This window comes from Silene latifolia, chromosome 8, assembly GCF_048544455.1.
Source record: "Silene latifolia isolate original U9 population chromosome 8, ASM4854445v1, whole genome shotgun sequence".
Taxonomy (NCBI): domain Eukaryota; kingdom Viridiplantae; phylum Streptophyta; class Magnoliopsida; order Caryophyllales; family Caryophyllaceae; genus Silene; species Silene latifolia.
The window spans coordinates 62302098-62310888 of NC_133533.1; the positions used below are offsets into that span (position 1 = coordinate 62302098).

At 39.2% G+C, this 8791-nt stretch overlaps 1 non-coding gene across 1 annotated transcript; it reads left to right on the forward strand.

Moving 5' to 3' along the window:
- The first annotated feature begins 2145 nt into the window (after positions 1 to 2145).
- On the forward strand, positions 2146 to 2252 carry LOC141597731 (small nucleolar RNA R71). Its single transcript, XR_012522951.1, has one exon. It is a non-coding gene; the product is annotated as a small nucleolar RNA R71 (small nucleolar RNA).
- Positions 2253 to 8791: the final 6539 nt, after the last annotated feature.

Genomic DNA, 8791 nt, shown 5'->3' on the forward strand with positions numbered 1-8791 from the left:
CTCTCATCCTTAGTGAGATGTCATGGGGGCATGTCCAAGGTGTTGTTGATGTTGCTCAACACCTTGAAAAATTAGTCAAAAGCTTGTTCATTATCATGATAAAGATCTTCAATAGATCTTTGCCCTTGTTGTGCTTCATGTCGGTCTTGATCGATAACATTACCAATATAGGGATTGAAAATCCCTTCAAACTCATCGTCCCAAAGACCATAAACTTCATACACTTGATCACTAAAGATCTCTTGAGTTGATAGAGACAACTCTCCATCTTTCTTGTCTTGGCCAATGAGGCCATCCTCTTCATTGCTTGACTTTGGTGAGCTTTTCAAGCTCTCTTTGTTACAATTCACTTGCTCTTTGAATGGAGCATCATAAATTTTCTTCTTCCATTGGAATTCCGACTTCTTCCTATCATCCTTCCGGTTATAATGATCAACCATAAAACATGGTTCATGCAAACGGGGAGCTCTCATGGTCTTGTCAAGATTGAACGTTATGCTCTCATCTCCCACTTCTAGAGTGAGCTCTCCATGCTTCACATCAATCACCGCACCCGCGGTGTATAAGAAAGGTCTTCCTAGAATGATTGGAATATTGGAGTCTTCTTCCATGTCAACAATGACAAAGTCCACCGGGCTGAAAAATTTCCCAACTCTTACGGGAACATCTTCCCATATCCCTAATGCTGTCTTCGTCGATCTATCGGCCATTTGGAGTGTGATATTGGTTCATTTAAGCTCTCCCATCCCCAACCTTTTACTCACCGAGTACGGCATAACACTCACACTAGCCCCTAAATCACATAAGGTTTTGTTGATCGTGGTGTCGCCAATGGTACACGGTATTGAGAAGCTTCCTGGATCTTTGAGTTTTGGAGGTGAACCCCCTTGAAGTATTGCACTACTCACCTTAGTGAAGGCGATAGTCTCAAGCTTCCGGATCGACTTCTTCTTTGTGAGGATGTCTTTCATGTATTTCGCATAGGCCGGCACGTGATTGATTAGTTCCGTGAAAGGAATTGAGACTTCCAAATTCTTCACAATCTCCATAAATTTTCCAAGTTGGTCATCAAATTTGGGCTTGGCTTGACGACTTGGAAAAGAAAGTCTAATCATAATGGGCTCCTTCTCCTTGACCTTATCTTCATTTTTCTTTGAAATTTCTTCTTTTGAGGGTTCTCCATCCTTGGAGTTTTGCACAATTTCTTCTTTGTCACTAGCTTCCACAACTTCATCCTCAACTTGCTTCTTCGGTGCTTCATACCTTGTACCACTTCTCAAGTGAATGGCACTAACCGTTTCATGTCTTGGGGGATTACTTTGAGGTGGTAATTGCCCCTTTTGTCTTTGTGAGCTTGAAGATGCTAGTTGAGTCAATTGGGTTTCCAACATTTTGGTGTGAGCTAGGATGTTGTTGATGGTGATTTCCTTTGCTTGACTATCTTTTTGCATTTGAGTGAAAAACTCTTGTTGATTCTTTTGCATTTGGAGGACCGCTTTTTGAACATCAAAACCTTGGTCGTTTTGTTGATTGTATGGAGTTTGATTTTGGTAACCTTGGTTTTGGTTGTAAAAGGGTCTTTGATTTTGGTTTCTCATGGGAGGTGGGGTGTATGTTGGTTGAGGGTTTTGAACATTTTGGCTTTTGTATGAGAGATTTGGATGGAATTTGGTGTTTTCATTATAATAGTTGGAATAAGGGGTACCACTATTGTATGCTTGGAAAGCATTCACTTGTTCATTTGTTCCCCTACATTCACTTTGGTCATGTCCCAAAGTTCCACAATTCTCACATATCCCACTTGGGATTGATGAAGATGCCGTCATGGCATTAACATGATGCTTTGATGATTTTGAGGCTTCTTCAAGTCTAGCCATAGCCTTTTCAAACTTCAAATTTATGGTATCAATGTGAGCACTAAGTTGAGCACCAAATTGAGTAATGGAGTCCACTTCATGCTTTCCTCCTCTAGTAGCCTTGCGAGGTCTACTATATTGTGAGTTATGGACCACCATTTCTTCAATTTTGTTCCAAGTTTGATTGTCATCAACTTCGGTGAACATTCCATTTGATCCCATGTTGAGAATGTTTCTTGAATCTTCATAAAGACCGTTCCAAAATTGTTATACCAAGAACCACTCGCTAAGTCCATGATGAGTACATGAGCGACTAATTCCTTTGAATCGCTCCTAAGCTTCATACAAAGATTCTTTATCTCTTTGCTTAAAACCCGTAATTTGAGCTCTTAGCATGTTAGTCTTTCCCGGTGGATATAACTTTTTGTAGAAAGCTAGAGCCAACTTCTTCAAAGAGTCAATTCCGAGAGTAGCCTTATCAAGGCCTTTCAAACATTGTTTCGCGGTGCCAATTAAAGAAAAAATAAATAAGACCCATCGAATTTGGTCTTGGGTTACACCGGTTTGAGAAATCGCATCACAATAGTCACAAAAAGTCTCCATATGAGTGTGAGGGTCTTCACTAGGCATCCCCCCAAATTGGCTTCTTTCGACTAATTGGATAAATGCGGATTTGGTAATAAAATTTCCGGTTAGATGTTGTGGTGTGGGAGTACCATTGGGTAGGTTCTCCTCGGTGGGTACGGAATGTGATGAAAACTTAGGCATTGTGGGTTGATTTTGTGTTGGATTTTGTGTTGGGTTCTCCTTCCCTTCTCTTGCAAAAGGGTTGATAAACTCAATAATATTTGGTTGAATATTTACAACCTCACCAATACCTCTCAAAGTTCTCCTAGCAAGTCTTCTATTGGTTGTCAAAGTGTTTTCAATTTCGTGATCAAAGGGTAACAACTCACCTTGTGACCTTCTAGACATGCAAAATATCAAACAACTCAAAAATAATTAGAACAAACCTTGAGGAGTTTTACTTCCCCAAGGCAAAGAAAGACACAACTAATAACAATGTAAGAAAATCTAAATCAAGTTAACACCGTCCCCGGCAACGGCGCCATTTTTGGTCGTGATCCCTAGTGAGGGGTTTAGTTTTCAGTACTTGTCATCAAGAGCACCTAGACCAAAACACAATTTATAACTTCACCAACAACTCTACAATTAGTAATGAGGCAAGTAAAGGTCGGATCCCAAGGGACGGGAATTGAGATGAGATTTCTATTACAACTAGTGGTGTCTAAGGGTGTCATAATTGGGGTTTGAAGTAGAAGGTCACTTAAACTAAATAGCAATGAAAGTAAACAAGCAAGATGAATTAAAAGGGATGTAAACAATTGATAAAAAGCACTAGGGTGTCATAGGGTCATAGGGGATTCATGGGAATTGATCATACAAACATATTCTCTAGTTATAAGCAAGCAATTATTGTTGTGATGAATCGAGTTGGTTTATATCTTACAATCCTAGGAAAGTTTGGGTCCCAGAGCCGAATCGATTAGATTGTACAACACCTACAAGTCGACTTAATCTTCCCTATTCAAAAATATGCGTGGTCTAATGAGACTCGAGTCGGTTTATGTCTTACAAGTCTCATTGAAAAGATAGGTGATGGGTAAAAAATGCAAGGATTCATAGGCTCACATTTCATCAAACATAACATGTGCATAAGTTGAGATCACAACAAGCAAGAAAATAAACTATGAAAGCATATTAATTTAAGCATGAATCATTCCCCATGTTGGTTTCCCCTAATTACCCATTAACCCTAGCTAAGGAAACTACTCACTCATTATCATGTTGAACATGCCAGCAAGGTTGTCAATCATACCAACAAAGTGAAATATGATGAATAAATGAAAGTGATTAACAATAATTAAAAAGGGATTAAGAGAATTATACCGACTAATGATTCCAATAATAAAGCAAAGAATAAAAGAAGTACTTGATGCTTGATTGGAAGGTTGTCAATCTCCCAATAATAACCCAAATAATCTTCAATTATCCAAAATAATGGATGAACAAGAGAGATATTAAGGAAATAAAACTTGTATTAAAACTTGATTAAATATTGATTACAAGATTAAAGAGAGATTTGATTGATATTAACTACTCTAAAGATTGCTAAGAAGAACATGCTCTTCTCATTAGACTAATGGGGTATTTATAGTGGGGATTAGGTACCTGAATTAGGGTTAACTAAGAGCTTAAATGACGATTAAGTCCCTTGTTAAGGAATTGCCGGTCTCTTTAGGGAGACTCCGGTCTCTCGAAAAAGATGTGCATCCTTCCTTGAAGCTTGTAGAAGACGAAATGGGGCTGTCTGGGAATCCGGGCGTCTTTAGCACGGGACGGGCGGATTTGGCAGCTTCTGCCCGGGCGTCTTGCGAAGGAGGACGAACGTCTTTGGGTGGTTTTGCCCGGGCGTCTTCTGGAGAAGCCGCTCGGATTGTGGCGTGGTGGACGGGCGGATTCAAGGCAATCCGCACGGATTGTCAGGCAGTCTCGTTCCTTCTTCTTTTCTTCCTTTTTCTTCATAAAATCCTTGAGGATTTCCTCGGGGATACAAGGATCCTTTCTCATCATTGCCCATCTACTATAGTATGTAAAAAGGCCTTCTAATCTTGTCTCTCCTTGATGCTTGGTCATTGAATTCAATCAATTTAGTCTCATTTTGCCATGAAAATGCAAGGTTTGCACTCCTTTCCTTCCAAGGGATCAAAACCTCAAAGAATATGCAAAACAAAGAACTAAAGACAATAAATGACCCAAATATGCACTAAAAATCATGGGAACAAGGCTAACTCGGGGACTAAATATGCTCTAATTATGGTCACATCAACTCTCATCCTACATTCTCGACGCTAGCTCGCTTAACAACGCCTATCTAAACCACGCAACTCAGAACACAACATCAACCGTAGAATAACTCACCTAACTCCATAATACCATTGGATAACTATATCATAAGGGCTTCCAACTCTGTCTTACGTCCATAACGCTCACTAGCGAACTCAGTACCAAGATAAACCACCAATAAAGATCAACCACCAAAACGGAGTGTTACATTCTACCACTCTTAAAACGAACTTCGTCCTCGAAGTTTACTCACATGCATAAACATCATCACCCAATCCGTTAACACTATTGAAGTTCACTCACACTCCTAAACATCATACTAGTACAAGCACTGCCATTACCTGTAATAAAATCGTCCATCACACAACCCTCCTGGTAAACCAACACTCAAACTTCCAATTGCAACCTTATGACCATCAGACTCTCTTGTCGCATCGTACCCCTCTTAAGATAAATGTTACGTCCTCGTAACTCGCTAAGACTTTATCCTTTGCTATACGTCCCATAATCCTCATTACCACCACATGTCAACGATAACCCACTATAACCTCAACACCTACAACCATTTCTATATCTATGGCTCTCTTTTTCTAACTGTTCTCGCGCCTCCAATTATTCTGCACTCCATCTAACCTTTATCAAAAAATCCTCAGAATAACCACTACTCAATCTCTTCAACATTACCGCCAAATGACATACTTCTTTATACATGGACTTATTCCCACAATCATAACTCACGATCCACAATTGTTACACACACTCACGCTAGATCCTCAAGTTCTCCTATTTATTCTTGTGAAACTAATCCAAAACTCAACATAATACTAGTTCCCAACACCTTATACTCACAGTCCCAATATAGATCACGTACCACTCACCGCTTCCAGCTTAGCACACAGACATTCCACAAAAATCTTGCCACAACTATGTCAACCAACGCCTTATCTAAAACAAGATTAAAAGTACTGTAACAACCTCTCACAACTATATCTCATTAACATCATATTATTATACCATGACAACAACAGAACCATACTTAACTCTCTTCCATATCATACTCTATTCTCACTCCCAAGCCGACACTGGTAAGAAATATCGAAAAACAAAACAACGGTCTATATGCCCGACCGACACTGACAGGAAACAACAGTCAACAAACAACAATCTATGACAACACGAAAATACTCTTATCACAACCCGAATTACCGTGCCCAGTGCATAACAACCACATCGATAGTCATCGCAACTTTTACAATCTCATAACACTGACCCAGTATAACTTCCTTGAAAAAAGAAAACTTTCTTAATACCGCCTTATTAAATCACCAAAACACAACGTATTACACAAAATAATTACATAACAACTTTATGAACATCATACTATACTACTACTCATGAGGTCAGAACCTAACACAATCACTTACACACATCATAGACCCATAATTAATTCTAACTATCCAAGCCTGATTACGTAAGTTACCACCTGATAAAGGTTACCTCTCACATGTGCTTAACTCGTATGCCCCTCCTATTACATTCTCCCATTCGCATAACTATCACTTTCTGACAATGTAACCATATCATCAGTACCCAACTACGAGCGAACACCTCATATATCCACATCTTATACTCCCTCACAACCATACATACCAATCAGTCTCCATAAAATCAACCCCATTAGAACAACTAACTTCCTTAATGTAACATCATCCTCAACCACTAGTGACAACAATACAACACCACCATCCTTCATGTGACCGCTCTCTTACTATCACTTCTTTATATAACAATTCATTTCCGCTTTTTGGTTGTCATCCCAAATAATGAACATCAAATTCATCAACAAAATTTACCTCAACATTATTTCCAATTCTATCCTTTATTGTATCGTCACCTAACTCTCCACCAAAATCTCATATCATGCAAACACTGTGCCAGCTTCTTACTCCCTTAATACCTCGAAACTCACGGCTAACATGTCATCCTGAACTCCTATATAACTATTAACTCACAGCCTCTCATGATGTTATCGTGCCTTTCCATGATTCCTTATTTTCATGTCCCACAACTTTGATCAACGTTCTCCCAACTTACTTCCATCCAATAATACCAATTAATAATTCATCTCCTTCCTTCTTCTACCTAACTGTTTTGATATCCGATTACCTTCTTGTTGCTTCACAACTCAAATTCCATTAATTCCTATAAATATCTTCTCATTGTTCTTTATCACCGATCATCTCTCATCATACTACACACTCACACTTGTCGCCATCAAGTCCCTACAACTAATGGTTATCCTTTAATTAGTTGTATCTCCCTTTCGTATCCCTAGAAAACCAACCATTCACCCCAAACCGTTAATTGCCAAAAGAATTATACACTAGGCTCACCTCTTGATAATCCAAACTCCCAAACTCAGTCACTGACTACAAATCGACGTCGCGACATAACTCCATCGAAGTTCACTATATACTCCCCTTCTCCATCCCTCTACCACAACCTTTCATTACTTATATCCTTAAGCAACGCAATCCTAACTGTCTCCCTCCATAAATCCTTACACATCCCAATTTGCCACTATTCGCATCTCTCATCTCAATCTTTCATTCTCAGGTGTGTTTACACTTACATCAGTCTTGCCCATATACACATACATTTATATTACTCAACACACGCCTATATCACTCACCATATCTCACAAAACATGCTCCTTGCCTCGATTAGCTCATCAATATTCCCTTTCTTTTTCCACTATCCCTCATAACCACATATAACACATGTCTTCCCTATCCAACACATGTCCCTCATAAGCCGACATTCTCCATATCATAACATTTGGTAACTTACGTATCAAGATCGTCACATATATAAAAGAATGCTTTAAGACCCAAAACATACATGTGCACATACCCTACGACTCAAAACAAATGTAAAAACATAGCCATCGACTCAAAATGACCACCCAAAGAGGTACTCGGTCGAGTACATGGCATACTCGGTCGAGTACAAGATACTCGATTGAGTAACTATATTACTCGGCCGAGTATTCGACTCCAGAAGCTAACCCAATTGTCGCAGAAGGATTACTCGGTCGAGTATTGGGAATACTCAGCTGAGTAGCCCTTACTCGGTCGAGTATTACTTTACTCGGTCGAGTACCAACACAGTTCTCAGGATCGTCCGGTTTTTATAAAACAGTTATATCTCACTCGTTACTTGGCCATTTTGGGTGGGTGACCTATCGTTAGAATCGTAAGAAGACAAGCTATCACCTCCAATTAGAATTACAGCAATATCATTTCTAGAACTCGAATTATGACAGTTTTAAGAAAACTCTTCCAAAATCGGTTTTCATACAAATCAATTTTTTCCTTAACAAAACAACTTAAACATGAATAAAACAAACAATAACGACCCAATACTTCAAGAAACCAGTATATAGAAGAACCTTTATCATACCCACTTGAAAATTAACACGAAATTCATGTATATAGACGCATGACCGTAACCACATGCTACTACCAACAACCAAACATTAACATCATCATGTTCATATGCACATGTACCACTACCATACTTCATGTTGAAGATCGTATTAAACAGGTAACATGATCAACATACTTCATGCTCAATATCTATCATATACGAATTCACAATCCACCTCTCATATACTACCACGTTCCGCCACTTTCACCATTTCATCCAACCATTTCACAAAATTCAAGTTACAAGTACTACACATACATGACTCGACATACAACAATTTCCAAGACTCCCCCCATGTGACCGGTTAGAGATTGTAAGGGCCTCAATGCGACTTAAGGACGTCTCCCAACTCTTTGCGGTAGCTCCAAACAACTCTCCCCGAGTTTATTTTATATAGACTCCCTAAGTTTATTGGGTTCATTAGTTTTAGGTGCCAGAATCGTCGCTCTGATAAGACTTTGTAACACCCCCTCATACCAAGGTACTTTACCAAGGACTACCCTAGCATGAAAGACTGTTACCATCTCGGTTTACCGAGG